The sequence below is a fragment of the Manacus vitellinus genome, unplaced genomic scaffold, assembly GCF_001715985.3.
Source record: "Manacus vitellinus isolate BGI_N305 unplaced genomic scaffold, ASM171598v3 scaffold_30_pilon, whole genome shotgun sequence".
Lineage (NCBI taxonomy): Eukaryota > Metazoa > Chordata > Aves > Passeriformes > Pipridae > Manacus > Manacus vitellinus.
In genome coordinates this window covers 7,773,340-7,790,268 of record NW_021940291.1, presented here as the reverse complement: position 1 = coordinate 7,790,268, position 16,929 = coordinate 7,773,340, and the positions used below count along the sequence as shown (strand labels likewise).

General features: G+C 42.9%; 1 protein-coding gene across 4 annotated transcripts in view; it reads right to left on the bottom strand.

The window, feature by feature from the left end:
• Nucleotides 1–8,336, bottom strand: part of TEAD1 (TEA domain transcription factor 1) — a 157,516-nt gene extending 149,180 nt beyond the window's left edge. For all 4 annotated transcript variants that reach the window (XM_018076056.2, XM_018076054.2, XM_018076053.2 and 1 more), the window contains exon 1: nucleotides 8,224–8,336. The gene's annotated coding sequence lies outside the window, so the exon portion shown is untranslated. The remainder of the gene's footprint in view (nucleotides 1–8,223) is intronic.
• Between the last annotated feature and the right edge of the window lie 8,593 nt (nucleotides 8,337–16,929).

Below are 16,929 nucleotides of genomic sequence, written 5' to 3'. Positions count from 1 at the left end.
TCACTGGCAAAAATTATTATTAACACTAGAGGCTAAAGTGAATCTGCATAGGAAACCACACATTTAAAACTGTCTTTCAAATGTGCCCCTTCAGCAGCTTATCTACAACTGGTCAGCAAGCATATAGTAAATATGCCAAGAAACACAGCAAGAAATTGCTATGCATAAGTAACAGTCAATTTAAAGAGCAAAATGCACATTATTCAGAGCCATGGATTTCCTATCACAAAGCAATGACTGGAACCAATGAAACACTAGTAAAGTCAAGTCAAGCAGATACCAAATAAACTAAAACTTCACAGGTTCTGAAGTTCAATCAGCTCCCCCCAACCATTTGAAAGATGCATCTTATTGTACCAAATAAACAGATTTGTCATGTTTAAATGGACCCATCAATCTGAAGACAACCATACTCATTATGGGTGATAACTAGATACATTAGTGGACTGAAAATTGCCTCTCACAGTTAAGCACTTAGAAATTACTTATAAGAAAGATGCACACATGCCTCAGAGAACTGGTAGTCTGAACACCTGTCCTTTGCCAGCTCCTTTGCTTACCTTCCCCCTAATCACAACAGATTGAGAGATTACAGGTCTAATCTGCAATGAGCCAGAAGCCAAAAAACGTTATTATCATCAAACTGCATGAGTCACACCACAGACCTGAACTCTAAATCTGAATTTAAAACAGATTTAAAATTTGAGGTGACCCCCAAAGCAGGTGTAAGTGGACAGATGCTCACATTTCATGTCCCTGTAGAGAAACTGGAAGCCTGTTAGCAGCCTCAGATGCCAAGGCAAGGGCAGGAAGCATTTCTTGTTTTCTGCAGGTGTCAATGTAAAATCAGGCAGAGCAGCAAGGTGGGAACATCACCTCTCACTTCACTGCCCACCTGGCTGGCCCCTGAGTGCTCCATCAGCTCCTGCCTTTTTCCAGGCAGTTCATCTGGGTGGATTTCAGTGGGATGTTAAAGAATGGCCACTGTTCAGACTGTCATATTTCTCTGTTCCAAAGAGACAGGAGAAAAATTTACTTCTCTTTGACCTCCTTTCATTACTAAAAAAGTGGTGTCAGCAAATAGATTTAGAAGATGACTGTAAATTTCTTTGAGAGAGAATCTGGTCCTTCTATTGGCCATTAAGGATCCTGGACATGAAAGACATGACAAGAACAACTGTTCCTTTCTTTCCAATAGCCAGGGCAAGGATGCAGCAGGCAACAGCAATGGGTAAAGGGACCCAACAGTGACACCACATCTGTGAGCAGCAGCACAAGAGACCGGATAAGGAGGACCTGGCAAGATGGATTGCAAAAGGAGGGAAACAGAAAGTCACCACGGTCCAAAGGAAGCAGAGCCAAATTAAGTGCTGCCCAAGAGCAACTCTGTGCATACCCAAGGAAAGAGGAAGGTCCAGGAAACCAGGGACAGCTGTGGTGCCCTGTAAGAAACAGCAAGACAGAGCCTGTAGGGCAGAAGACACAGCGGAATGTGCTGCAAGGTCAGAGAGCAATGCGGGCAGACCCAACCCTCAGGACACCACTGAGGCATTGAATGGAAGACTGTATTTATGGCTTGAGACTTTTCCTGCTACAAAATAATTACAGCCAAAGAAAGGCAGGGGTAAGGGGAAGATGAAGGAACTTCCATTGAATCTTCAAGTCTTCTACAAGGCTTTCAGTTGATTGTGGAAAAAGCAGGGGAAAAAAAAAATCTTGAAAGATCGGTTGACAGCAGGTATAGGGACACAACTGTTGTTAAAGGTTAATTTTTTGAAAGAATAAAGGTAAAACCAAGGATGTGGAAAATGAAACTGTTTACAGGGTTTTGCCTTTTATTTTAAACTGTAAGCCAGCTTTAGGATGAAAAGGTATGTATGCATGGTGGTGATAGATTGTGAATAAAATTTCCTCCCTCTCATTAATTAAAAGTCCTCAATCACCATATTTTTTTAATTGAGATACACATAATAGAGGCTTTAATCCACTAAACCTCTATAAATTCACCTTTTCTTCCAAAGTCTGTTCTGACATTTTCTCCCCTCAAAACCAAAATGTCATTCCTGAATTATAATCTCCCAACAGAAAGACAACCCTGTAAAAAAAACACGCGAGCTAATTCCAGAAATAAGCACCACTGTTCACAGCACCATGAGGTGACTGATTGGTGAGAGATTCCACCAAGGGAATAATTGTGATGTCTATAATGTTAAGGAATAATTTGGCACCAAAAATACCCAAGGCCATACCGGTTGGCGATTCAAACACGAAGCATATCAAAACGCTGCTGATAAGCTAAATTAACAGATAGCTTATCTGAAGCATATACTAGCCATATGGTGCCACAACTTCTGTTGCCTGTTGCTGGCATAACAATAGGCTACTGCAGTCTTAGACTGGAAGCACTATTTGACAAACTGTCAACAGCATTTTTATTTTTTTGCAGAGCTCTAGGGCAATGGCACACTCGCCTATTTGCATTTTTTTTTTTAAACAGGTGAACAAAGAGTAAACCAGATGTCAACTTTAGAAATCGAGCTGTCTGGATCAGGAGATTTAACAGAGGCAGGCATACTGCTACAGCTCAAATCTAGACAATGAGCTTTTCTAAAAACACTCTGGCCTAGGGGAGTGGCTATTTAAAACACTTGGCTTCTTTTATTTCAGCACTGTGGAAGTGAATTCTGCTCTTAAGTGCCAGCTCAAATGAAGTCATTTTGTTTCACTGGGGCTTTCTCTGCATTTCAGAAATGTAGCATGTACTGTAGTAACGGAAAAGACAAAAAATTGTGGGGGGTGTGATGTGGAAACTGGCAATTTGATCACATACTGGGGAAAAAAGAAAATCTGTGAAAGGATAATTCAAGTGCAAGTTAAATGAAATTTCTTTTTCCCCTCAAAAAACAAACAAACAAACAAAAAACCCAACAACCAAAACAACGAAAAAAATAAAACAAACCACTTCTGAGAGCTTTAGAAAGACCTGATATTTACAACCCCCTCAAGCTCCACCAAGACAAGGTGTGAATACTGACCAGTAAGGACCATTTAGAATGGGACTTGAATATGTTACAGAAACATGATTGGTTAATTCCAAAAGAACCAAGAAAGTTGTCTTCCTGCTTCATTTAAGAAAATGAAATCTTTTTTACTTAGTATTTGAGCAAAAAATCTTTTCATAACAACACAGTAATCCACTCAATCATTTAAAAAAATTGACAAAATAAAAAACTACTGTCAATCAATATATAGTAGATGTGTCTATGGTATTCAATTATGAAAATGTGCTTTTGGCTGTGTTCTATAGGAGTGTGAAAGACATAATAAGAAAAACAGACAAGTTTCTGTTCTAATAATCTGTTCTCCTTTGATAGGCAGCTATGGGAACATATTTATTTTCTGACTTATACCCAGCTAAATATGTAGCATTTTTAGATTATCTTTTCAAATTGTTCTTGAACATTCTCAGTTAAAAAAGAAAGAAAAAAAAAAAAACCTCCTTTCATGTTAAGTTGAGATTGCACTTGAACTCTTTCCAAAAGCCAGAGCTGTACTGAATTATGATAATTAGAAAGCTGTGCGCATAAAAGGCAGCACAGTTGATGCATTTAAAAAAGTTCATGCCAGAGAATATAAGTTCAATATGTTCTCACATAATTAACATTTCCCATCATTAGCAGCAGTTTTCAGTTCATGTATCTGTAAAAACAACAGCACTCGTCATTGTTTTAGATTCCCAGTCAATAGCATTTTAATAGTTTTACACATAATCCTAGACTTTCCTTCCCTTCCCCCTCCCAGCACGCTGAGATTTCACATTCTACCTCCTGACCTGCTAGCAAATAAACTTGTATTCTGTGCTCACACGCTCCTGCTGCTGCCCAGACTGACTCTGACCCGAAAGTTTAGTGAAAAGCTACGAGGAGCTGGAAACCCAAGAAGGCCATTTGCAAAGGAACAACAGGATGCTGAGGGAATAATCACGTTGTTCCAGCAAACAATGAGTAGAAGACAATGAACAAAAAGTTGTAGGTGATACCTTCGGCTGGAGGGGAGCCAAACTCAAACGGGGGCTGGCTCTGACAAACCAGGCACAGGCTGGAGGGACGAGGAAAAGAGGTCACAGCCCTGCGCCAACCGGGCAAGTGTCTGTAAACCCTTTAGGCACTCTGCGGATTTTCATCGCCTTCTCGACGTATGTACAAAAATTCATCTAACAAATAAGGGGATGTAGCACACGATGCGTTACTCTTTGAGACATTCATAGACTTCCTGGGTAGGGTGTCTCAAATGAGTTGCTACGAGACAGATTTTGACTTCAGTCCCTCTATTTTAAAATTAATATCATTCTGGTGGAACGTTAATAAGCTGATATAGTATAAAAGTTGCTGAATCTGGATCAGCACAGCGAGAAATTTTGGCTTTACCAATAACGAGATAAAACAGTGACTGCAGCGGGATCGGGATTTCATACAAAACCAGGAGAAGTTTGGTGTATTAAATCAGAAAACTTGTAGCTGAATTTTATGTGACAGATCTGAGGATCAGATTTGAAGATGCTGCCTGAAAGGACTGAAGTCTGCAACTTTTCACTCTCTTCTGTTTTGGAAATGAGCAATCGTTAAAACCAAGCACAAAATTATTCCAGGAAATATTATTCCATCCTTGTTCCACTTGCAAAAGTCAAAAAGAGTTTTGTGCAAGAACAGAGAGCAAGATATGGTCATAAAGTGGGAATTTATTGCAGAGATTTTTCTTCTAAAAATGTGTCTTCATCATGGCTTAGAGTCGGTTGGCTTTACAATAAATAATGCCATTAATCAGTTCATATATCACAGGATGCAATTTAAATTATACAGTACTTGCATAAACTATCACAAACCCTCTAGCAGCCCTTGCTTTCAGGGAGACAATTTACCTCTTCAAAGTTCTAAAATTTTGTTGAGACCCATTTAAATTATTTTTTAATAGTAAATGACTGTAGTTGAGGAATACAAAACATTCCTACTTGTGGCAAGCGCTAATGGCAAAGTGCAACATGGTGGCAAAACCATAATTAAATCTCAAATCCCGGAAATAAGTACTATTTCTCCCATGAAAAAGTAGGTCCCTTTGATCAACTGGGGACTTCAAAATCATTTCTAAAGGGCCAATTTGCACCCTCATTACAGCCAACGTAATATGCCACCTTGCAACAGGCCATATGAAGCTGATGGAATTAACCTGAATTCAGACCAGATTTCTAAAAAGTCAGCCCTCACTTCATATTTACACATGCTATGGATAAGGGCACAAATGGAATGACTGATCAACTGTTAATAGAAATCTGCCTTCAAGTTTTAGAGAGATTACAAGCAAATCAGAACATAAGCCCCGTGCAAAAATTCGAAAAAGTATGTGTGTCAAACTGACAATCATTTTAATCAAAGATGTCCTTCTTTAGACATCAGATATCATTCTAACCATGTACATAAAGCCTATGCTGTAAATATCTTAGTATTTGATCCAGCAAATGTTTATTCCTATGAGTCATCCCGGTCACTTTAACCTGAGTAAGGACTGGATCCAGCAAACATTTTCTCCTTAAATAAAGGAATCACTATAGAAAGACAGATTTTAAACCACCTTTGAAAGATATAGCATTAATATTAGAGTTATGAAGAAATACCAGATAGAAAGAGGGATGTATGCATGTGTACACACAGTCAGAGGACGTGAGTTCATAACATGTTTGAAGGCAACCTTCTCCCAAATACACACATTCAGAACTGTACACAAAATCTTCATGTTTTGGAAATGGTCTTAGGCACCCTTCTAATAAAATCAGATTACTTCTAGTGAAATCCTTCCAACAGTGTAACTATCCTACTTTATAGATTGAAAACTGACAGCTATATCATAATACACAACTACATATTTTTACCTTTCACTTTTTTTGAAGTGAAAGACACCAGAATTTCTCTATGGCTCCAGAAGTTTTTATTACAGTATTGCCTGTACTATATCTTAAAAGTTTGCTCACAATATTATCTACAACAGAAAGATGGAAGAAATCTTTTTTTTTCCTCTGCATGTGACTCAGCTGAGTTTAACTTTTTCAGGCATGGACAAACAAAGCCTAAAAACCACTTTCAACGATATCCAAAACCACTACACCGTCCAGCAGCAACAACAACAAAAAACTAGCTACAAATTACACCAAACATGCTACACACATGCTCACACATCTCCACACATCACAATACACTATCATTTCTCAGCTGGAAACTCACGGCGGGTCTAGTTCATAATTAAGTTTCTGTTGTTCTTTTCTAGCTGTTTAATTAAAACTCCTTTAAGCACAGTCTGTCTTTACTGAGACTCCTGTCAAATCAAAATTCTTCCTCTGCTTCACTGCCCGTGTGCACCCCACTCAGCACCGACTAAGAAACTGTACAGAATATAAAACCACAATTTGAATCTCAAGAGCTGTTGTTACACTCTCCTGGGTTAAAAGGCTAATAATATTTACTTCACCAAAGCAGCGTACGCAACACTGATGCTCGAAATACACCTAAAGTGTTCAGCGATAAAGTACTTTCCAGAGGTATTTCTAGGTTACTAACAATAAAAATTGGAATAAATCACTTGCATCCAAAATTTCTGCTTGGTCAGCTGATAAAAACCTGGAGCAAATGAAATGCAGAATTAGCCCTACTGGCATAGAAAAATGCCTTATGACCTCATTTAAAACCAGTGCAGTGTTGAAAAGATGTTTTACCATGAAGGTGAAAATAAATGCACCTCAAAAAAGTTTACCCTTAACGAAAATAATTTCAAGAAGTTGATTTTGAAAACTTGCAAGTTCAGAATGTGACTCAAATATAGTATCTTGAATTCTGTGTTTTAGGAACATCCACTGTATTAATTCCTGTATTTCTATTCCCAAATAAAGGATGCATATGTGTGCATGTGTATAAAAATATATAAACACACATATACAAACAAACATGCAAGTTTCTCCCCCAGCCCCAGAAGTAATTTAATATACAGGTCTGTGTCATTTTTAATAGCACCATCTTACCATCAGTACAATCTAATATCCTGTAATGGTATTCCCCAACTATTTATAGAGATAGAATACATCATACATTACAGACACACATTCCCAATTTAGGGTTGTAAGAAGAATCCTACATAATTTTAAATTAAGTCCTAATGTAATTATAATCATTTTTGTTTTCATATTCAATTGCAGGTAGCACTTAGTTATTTACATGAATTTTCCTAAGAGGCATTCCCACAGAGATTTCCATATTAGATGTACTGCATAATAACTGAACATGCAGCTAGAGAAAAGAGTATGTTATCCATACAGCTCCAAAGTTTGCCATTATTCAGGTTAGACAGCTCTGTAAAACCGCTAACTGCTCAGATTGTGCTTCTAAACTTTATCAGCACGAAGGGAAAGCAAATATGCTTCACTTAATACAGGAATACAACTGCATAGGTACTTTTTTTCCCTGAGGCTCTGCCATTTCAGCTTACATTTCTTATGTATGCTATTTTACATCATAAAACGCCAGAGTAATCTGATGATTCTTGGCCTTTCTTTCCTAGATGGTGTTCAACAAGGAACAGTTAAAAAATACTGGGAGCCATTTACATTCAGAAAGCGCAGGGCAGAACTGCTCCCTAACTTTCCAGCACTTCTGGAGGTCACTTTTCATTTCTTCATATCAAAGGCAGGCACTTGTTTCTAATAAGTTAACAACTCTCCTGAGAAACGTGGGTGGCTGGTATTTCATTGTTTCATAAATATTTTTATACTGGTAACACCATTCAACTTAAAACAGATTTCCAGAGGAGAAAAATCACGACCAGGATTATGTTCAGCAGAGGCAGCAGCGCAAACTTTTTTTTAACTTGGTGAATATAAGAGATATTTCCCCCCCCCCTCCTCCTCCTCTCGCTTTATATCTCCTAGCTGGTTTTGTTTGGCTGTGTGAAGGGGGGGGGGGCCGCTTTGTTTTAATTTGGGTACAAAAGCCGCACTGTATAACTTTTCCCTCCCCCTTGGAAGTGTACTTCCTTTGAAAGCGCTCCTCTGCGAACAAAGGCTGCCACCGGCCCTCCGCACTAGCGCCGGGGACAGCTGTGCGATAGAGCTCTTCAAAACCTCGCCGAGAAATGAAAAAAAAAAAAAAAAAAAAAAAACCACAAAAAAACCTCTGCGGTTCCTACCGAAAGGAAGTTTTCCAGGGACAAGCTCCTCGGTGTTGCTGCAACTGCGACTTTGTCTTTTTTGGATACAATGTTTCTGCTGACTCCCGAAAATTTTCCACTTGAATGTGCAATTAACCAGCAGCGGCGGCGGCAGCAGCAGCAGCAGCAGCTCTGGAGAAGGAGAAGAAGCAGCGAAAAGGGACATTCCTTCTTTCATCTTTTAAGAGGAAAATAAAAAGAGGGAAAGGGAGGCGAAACTCGGCGGCCAGCGGGAGCTCCGCGCCAAGGCCCGGGGATGGCTCCGGAGGGCTGCGAGCCTGTGCGCCCAGCGCGGGGCTGCTGCCGGCTCGCGGGAAAAAAATGTGAAAAACGCCAAGGATCGGTGCGTGCGTGTGCGAGAGGGAGAGAGAGAGAGAGAGTCTTCTGTGTGCGTGTGTTGTGTGTGTGTGTGTGTGCGCGGTGTGTGCGCGCCGGCTGCCGAGCAGTGACTCAGGCAACTAAGTTGCGAGCGGCGGCGCGGGGAGCGGCGCGGGCGGGCGGGCGGGCGGCAGCCGCCTGTTGCAGCCTCCGGCGCGGCCACCCCGCAGCGGCAGGAACTCCGCGGGAAACAACTTTCTCCCCCCCTCTCCGCCCCGCCGCGGCCCCCAGTCCCGCCTGCCCCGGGCACTGCGGGGCCCCTCGGCCGACCCCGGGGCCGGGACCGTACCCCCCCGCCCCGACCGGCACAAGCGCGCCGCGCGGCCCCTCTCTTACCTCCGCGCCGCGCGCCCCTCCGCCGCACGCCAGCGCGCCCGCTCCGACGGCAAACTTCGCCCGCCGCCCCCCGGAGCCGCCCCGCTATTTATGCCCCGCGCCTATTTTTTAATCCGCCGCTCGAGGCTATTTATACGCGGCCGTAGGTTGCCCGGGCCGGGCGGACGGACGCCTTCGAGGATGGAGTTTGCTGCCCGGCCGGCGGCGGGCGGGCCGGGGCTCCGAGCCGGGCGGCGCGGCGCCAGCGATTGCGAGGAATGCGCGGAACTGAGCGGAGGATATGACAATGGAACGCGGACGGGCGCCGCGGGGCGGAGCGCGGCCACGCCGCCCCTGCGCCGCGGGCGGGCGGGCGGGGCGGCCGGGCGGGCCTCCCTGCGCCGCGCTGACCTCATAGGGGAGCCCGCGGGAGGGGGGCCCGCGGCCACGGAGCGGGGCGGTGTCAGGAGCGGGACCAGGACCGGACCGGACCCGCGCTCCGGTGGCTGCCCGCTGCTGGCGGGTTCCGGGCGGGTTCTGCTGCGCCCGCGAGCGGACCGGCCAGCGGGTCCGCAAACAGGGCGTGAGATGCCTTGCCGCGGAGTTGCGGCTGTAGGGGTCTGCGATGGGCCACGGCATCCAGCTGGGCACTGGACGCTGCTGGATCGTGAGGCTCCCCTGGGAAGCCCAGCGTTCCCACGCGCGCACATCCAACCCCTTGGGTGCCCCGGCAAAGCCCTGTGCAAACGCCCACCACTCCTTAGGAAACGCAGATGTGTGCCCAGAAGGCCACTGCGGCACCCCAGGGCCCAAGGGAGCTCTGGGGCATGGGATGAGCAGGAAAGCTTTGTGTACATTACACATCAAATCGACATACACATAGCATGGCCCAGGGGTCCACACTCTTCACCCTGAATCCAGATCATGACCTTTCTCACAAAACTGTCCCCTGCTTCAGATTTCACAATGCCAGTTTTGCACCACTCCAGTTGTGAGCTGAAGTGCCTTTGGACTGTCTTTACCCTTCTTGTACTGGCACAACCCATCCCCCAGAAGCGCTCCCCAAGCAGCATCACAAGGCACTGTCTCCTTCAGTTAACAATCCGCTACCTTATGGAAATATTGTCAGGGCAGGCACAGCTGTTGTGCTTGTGAAAATTCGTATTTGCATAAGCAAAATGGATAACTGGACACCTTGGTGCCTGTTTGTGAAATAAATTGCCTATTTTGATGTGCAAACACACATTTCTATCCACCTTTGAAAGTTTGCCCAGCAGGGCTGTCGCTTCTGGAGATGTCAGGAAAATCACGTTACAACCTCAGAAGAACCACATGTCGGTGTCATCAGACAGCATTAACATGCTCACACCGCGTGTGAGTTCATGATATGCTGGTGGAATTCACAATAAATGCCCTGTATATTACTTTGTGTGACATTAGAGAGAGGATGCTGAGCATGTCATTCTGCGAATACCAGAAACAAGCTCACCCTGGTGCTTTCCCAGTACCAGTCTTGTAAGACAGCTATGCTGTTAACAGACATCGTTGTAGACTGTGACTGACCCAAGAGCCTCTTGAAAACGAGCCACTTAAAGCTCACACTGCAGTTTACACAGAGGCTGCAAGTTTGTGGGCCAGGCACAGAGTGTGTGTGACAGGCAGTGTGAGCAGATGCAGGGTTCCCACTGGTCACACACATGACATGGACTGAAATCTGCTAAAACTCAACCCTACAGAAAAAGTCTGCGAGAAGCAACAGCATCAAACAAAGCCAAAGTTTGATCAGGTCTTGGTCAAAGGGTTGCGAAAATGCAAAAATGAACATATTTTAGGATATTTTTTTCCCCCACACCATTCCGCACTGGCTGGAAAATTTCTTCCTCAAAGTAGGTTAAAGGAACCCCTTCACACATGCATAATTTCTTTTCTCTTCCACTCTTTCTTTCCAAATAGCTCTAGTAATATTGTCTAATAAGTGTCTGAGTGCCTGCACAATTTGTAAAATTCAATCACTTTGCAGATGTCTACACAAAAGCCATAGTCTCTTGAGTGCACTTAAAGTTTACCGACTCTTTTCCAAAGCTGGAAGAGAAAAATGGGAAAAAACATTGCCCCCTAACATCTATACCATAGATTTTTTAGTCACTAGGCTTAAACTTATTCCACTATGTTCACTGCATGCACAGAAATATGAAATGTCTTTAAATGAATGTGATTTTTTTTTCCTTAAGGCTTGCAGAGAAAGTACGAAGAATACTGATTCTAACTTCTATGCCTATGCAGGGCCCAAAAGGTATCATAGCTCTGCACATGTGGAGGGAGAGTAGCAAATCTTTGGAGAATAGATAAATAGTTTGTAAACTTCTTACCTAGAGCAGTTCTCACAAATGGAAGTGATGAAAATTTTGTAGGATTATGCTCTCCTAGTGGAAAAGAAAAAAAAAGAGGATTGTTTCTGCAGTCATCGTTGTGGATGAACACAAATCAGACTCAAACCAGGTTGCAGCTGTTTGCCTCTATCTGCAGACAGATAGTTCAGTAGTTCTTTTGCTATTCAGAACTTTCTAAAAGAATAATTGAATTTACCTGATACCTGCATATTTTGCTGTTAACTGCTAGCAGCAGGGGAGGCTCACAAAATTCAGACTGTTTCTCAGGTTCTGAAACTTTGTACAGTGGTGTTCTTCACAGGAAGAAATGCTCCCTGTGCATCTGTGGAAGAAATGCAAGAACAAATGCCTGGGGAGGACTGAAGGTCTTCCACCAGCACAGTGTAAAAGTTCATCCACAATCCACAGTTTTCAGCTCAAGGCTGAGTCCTGACAATATCTTGCTCACAAGCAACTGTACGTACCAATTAAACTACCAAAACCGAGGCCAACATGAACAGCAAACTAGTGTGGTGACTAAACCATGGCCCTTGCTGAGCACAGATCTGTGGGCCAGAGAGCTCCAGACAAAACAACATCCTCTGAACACTGAGGTAGGGAAACTCCATCAAGTATTTCTTGCCTCTTGGCTCATATATCCTGTAGGTTGTCATGTCATGCCATGCCATGGCATGCCATACCTTACTGGCAGTCACTTAAAAAAATACATGCCTGGAATCCCCATGAAGTTCTGGCAGGAAAAAATGGTGTGCTGGGGAGAGAGAGAGGTCCGTGCATTTTGACATGGGGTAAAGATGAGGAAAAACAGAATCACTGTCATCCAGCCTGTGAGTCCAGCCACTGCCTCCATGCAAGGATAGGCTTTGGAGGCCCTGTGGATAAAGCAGGAAGGTACATTCACAGACAGAAATTTCTCTGATGAATTGCCTGCCCTCTGTTTATTGATGAATGGCTTCTCCAGGCACACAGGTGCGCAGAGAACTACAAAAGCTCAAGAAAACAAAGGGACATTGGGACAAGCCCAGACAGGGGCATTTCCTGGGGACAAATGCTTATCTCAGCTAGAAAGGAGACATACAAGTGGGGAATATGGGAAAATGTGTTAAGAAAGAGAAAGAATGAGATTCAAGCGATGGATGCTGATAAAAAGACTTGGGGGGGGGGAGAGATTGGGAAAGAGGAGAGACACAGAAATGAGGAGAGAATGGAAAGTGAAGGAAATTTTTGAGATTACAGAAAGAAGGCAGGAAAAATGAAAAGAAAGTTTAAAAAGGGTGATAGAAATGGAGAAGGGAGAAAGAAAAAGAAATGGTGGGGCAGAAAGAACAGCTGAAGGGAAATGAGCTGGGAGAACAAGGCAGATCGTAGTTTAGAAGAAAAATAAGAAGTAGTAGAAACAGGAGGCGGCAGTGAGGAAAGGGAATTAGCTTAACCACAAAAGGAGTAAGGTAAGGAAGGATAGAAAAAGCAAGCAAAAAAACACAATTAGAGAATAAAGGTCTGTAGTACTATCAAGTCTTGATTTGTCAGTGAAATACTCTTTTGAGTGCAAGTCCTATTGAGACTGGTGTGCAGGCAAGTGTGAACATACTTAAGATGGAGGCTGGACTGTGGTTTACATATAGGAACCACTTTTGTCTTCATTAATGTGAGCACTGATAGCAGGGGGCATTAGTTACAGGGCACATAACTTACACGTTTTATCCCAGCCTCCCAAAACCAGATGATGCTTTTAAGTCTCTAAGAGATGAAAAAGTACCCAAAGACACAGGGTTAACAGAATTCCTCACAAACTCTAGGAATAAGTAAACTCTCTGTCCAGAGAGTACTGGCAGATGAAAACAAGATGGTCTTCTGAAATTCTAGATCCAGAGCCCCATTTTGGACTTGGAATGAACCTCAAAGCTCGACAGCACTTGGAATCGGCGTTTTCGTTACAAACACTGAAAGAATTTTAAAACTACATATTTGGATTGCAGTTCAGATTAGGAAAACCGCTAATCTCAGGAAATGCTTAAAAGCAGTGCACAGATTTGGGTTAATCTATAGTGTGCAAAGAATTAAATACCCAAATCAATGTGCCGTTGAACACGCCAACAAAAATACTATGGGGATGCTGTAATGTAATGGAACAGAGCTCTCCATATTATAAATCTAGCTGCTGAACTTTGTAAAGCAGCAGACAGTGTAAAGAATGAAAACAAATAACAGTTTAATAATGAATTACAATAATTGAGTCAAAAGGAAGCCAGGATATGAACCACGGCCTCAGAGCCCAACTGAGTAAAAATAGTACAGAGAGTGGAAATATATAATTTCAGACAATCCCGGGTGCTTATTTTGAAAGGTGAACTGAGAGTCTTTTAAAATTACACAACCAGAGTCCAGTATTTCCCCCATTGATGAAATCACTAACATCAAAATGGTGTGGCTCTTGTCCTGCCTTAGAGCAAACAATATAGGCACAGCAGCCTATTCCTTCTACTGATAGCAATAATTCCTAGCACCACTGATTGAAACAAATTGCTGTCAAAACCACTTGTGTGGTTGGGCTTTTAAAAATATATTTTGCACTACAAATTTTGTGGTGTTACCATCATTTTCCGCTGGGAGAAAAAAGGAGGAAAAAAATTGCCCATTTAAATTCCCTAAGAATCTCTTTCATTCATAAAAATTTCAGGTTTGTGAGCATTTCTCAGACTCCTTAATATGCAAGTGGCGTATTTTGTTCCCTTTCTTCATTTTGGCCTAGGCTTCTAATGGTATTTAGATGCTTGATGTTAGGTGCAGGTATTTTTAATTCTCTTCAGTATCTAAGTACCCAATTTCTTTTGATTTCAGTGGTTTTTTAGGTGGGTATCTATTCTGGGAAATCTTAATGCTTATCTAGACACATGAATAATAATAGTAATAAAAATAACAGTAACAATAACAATAAAAGATATCTTAACTACCTAAGTACTGTTAGAGGCTTCCTTTGGATCATGCTCAAAATCTACATCCAAGGAACATTTCAAAGCACTTTAAAGCACCATCTGCTGCAAGATCTGTTGCACTAGGTCCTTCACAAGCATCCACTTATCTCACTAGAATGACTCCACAGGTGACTTCTGCAGGGAGAGGAAGGGGCCAGACTTCCTTCTTTCCAAAATGAATTATTTCTAAGGAGGCCTTTTCCAGTCACCAAGGACACACAAACACCATTCCTCATGTCAGTTTGTCCCAGCATGCCCCTGTGGCAGCCCATCCAGCTCTGCACCACCTGCCTCTGTCTCAGAGGCTGCGGTGTGTCCTTTCATGTGGGAAAGCCTTGCTTTTGTTCCCCTTAACACTGCTGCTTCCAAGTCAGCCCAAACTGGCCACCTTGTCACCACCACTAAGGCAGTGGGTCCTCAGCACCAGGTCAGGAGTGTCAAGGACACTTCCCCTGTCACACCAAGAGCAGCAGACTTAGACTTCCCTGACTGCTGTCTCACCTAATCCCTGGAAAGCCATGTGGTAAGGGAGAATTTGCCAGATATGGGAAAGTTTACCAAAACCAGTGAACTATGAATGACAGTGTCTAAAGTGAAAACAAACTGTCCCAGACATGGAAGACTTTTTTAACTCTCCTTATCCACACAAAATGCAAAGTATCAGTGGAGGTTCTGATAAATACAAACCTGAACTTCACGAGAATGGAAGGGATACCTGATATATGATCAAGGCAGGTAGGACAGATTGCACACTGAAGGCCCAACTAGAATATAGTTACCCTTATATTACACTGATTTTTCCATTTCTCCATTTGTAATGCCGGTAGAGTTGCACATGGGAAATAAAATTGGGAGAAAAGAGAAGTGAGAAAGTCTGAGCTCTGCAGAGGTGTTAAGGGCAACATTGCTCAGAAAGGGAAAAGTCAGAAGAGATAAGTCCTCTTGTCACATGCTCTCCTATGTCATCTGCATAATGAGACTTGCAAAAAGTACCTGAGTTCCTCTTGCTTCATCATTTTCTCTGTGCATATTCCTCTGGCATGACATAGAAACTTGTTCCAGCCACCTGCAAAGCTCAGGGCTTGTTCAGAACAGAACAGAGGAACTGAGAGAGCACAGTACTAGTTCTAAGGCAATTCAAAACTAGCAGGATTCAGTTTTTCTGCTTTTGAAGGGGGAAAAGTGGGAGAGGAGAGTTGAAGGAAAGGGACTCTTAGAAGAATATATACCTATTTCCTGTTAAACTTGCCTATTTGGATGTTCAAATGAGTATAACAGGAAATCTAAAGAGAGCTAATGCATTCCTTACTGAGAGTAATCCTTGAAGGCCAGGTTTACATGGCTTTTCAGTAGGAAAATTACAAAGAGTAATTTGCAGTTGATTGGGTAATGAAAGAAGAAAAAATTGCCTAAAGCTGCTGGGAAATCATAATGGTGTATGGGTATGTATTTAGATGGACTCAGTTCACAGGGATGAGAACTACTGAATCAAGTTTCTGGAATGGCCATTACAGAATTTGTAGTCATAAATATCACCATGTAAATCCTGACCTTTCCTCATCCTTCCCAGGGGGAAACCACAAATGCTTTTCATCTAGCCCATATTTAGGAAGACAGTTTAGAAACAGGGGAAAAAGAAAAGTCAGCCCAAGATGTAGATGCCACTGAGACAAGCTGGTGCTCTAGCCCATCAGAATAAGATCCTCACTTTTAATATTGGACTGCCTCTTCTCTTACTGCTCTTTCTGCCATGTTCCAGAAATAACAAAGAGTAACTGAACTGACAGTGCTACTTACTTGAAATTAAACCAACTGTTTAATGAGTTTGAAATCAGAGTTTTGCATGTTTTTTGCAAGCTCCAGAGGGTGGACTGGCTGCTATGAAGTTTAATCCTGACTGCAAATGCTCTCTTTGTTCTGGCTTTTCTGCTCATATGCTCATGATGTGCTGCAACCCATAGAGGGCCAGTCGGGACACATTGCCAGTGCTCGAAGTGGTCCATGGAAACGGAGGACACCTCAAGCCAGTATCCTGCAGGAAGAACAATGCCTCCCAAATGGGGGGGATTAGCTGTACAGTCTTAACAAGCAGAATTTGTCAGAGGACAAACAGGGCTGACCACAAGCCCTGCTGGCCAGCCAGTGCTCCCAGCTCAGGGCTGTGTGACACACAGCACACGGGGCAACATGCTCTGCCCGCAGTGGGTGTCACAGGGAAGTGGGGCACATTCACACCTGTGAGTCACAGGGCCTGTAAATGGTCATTAAATAGTTGGGTAGAAGAGTGTCAAACAATGAGATGATGTAAGGGACAAATGTTTATCATAAACATTGAGAATCCTGACCTCATTTCACATACGGTTTCGTCTTTGATGATCTCACAAATGCAGTTACTCTGCCACCTGCACAGCTTTGTGAGTTTTATGTTTCTTTTGCCCTCTAGATCCTGAAGAAATTAGTTCATTTCTTATTTTTCACAATCAGTCTCAGATGGGTGATGACTGTCAGCATTTCCCAATGTACATAACATTTATCATTTTCAAAGCACTTTATTAACACTAAGCAGTCAATCCTCAGACCACCCCTATGCCCTAAGCATTAGTATTTCCTTTTTGCCAACTGGAAAT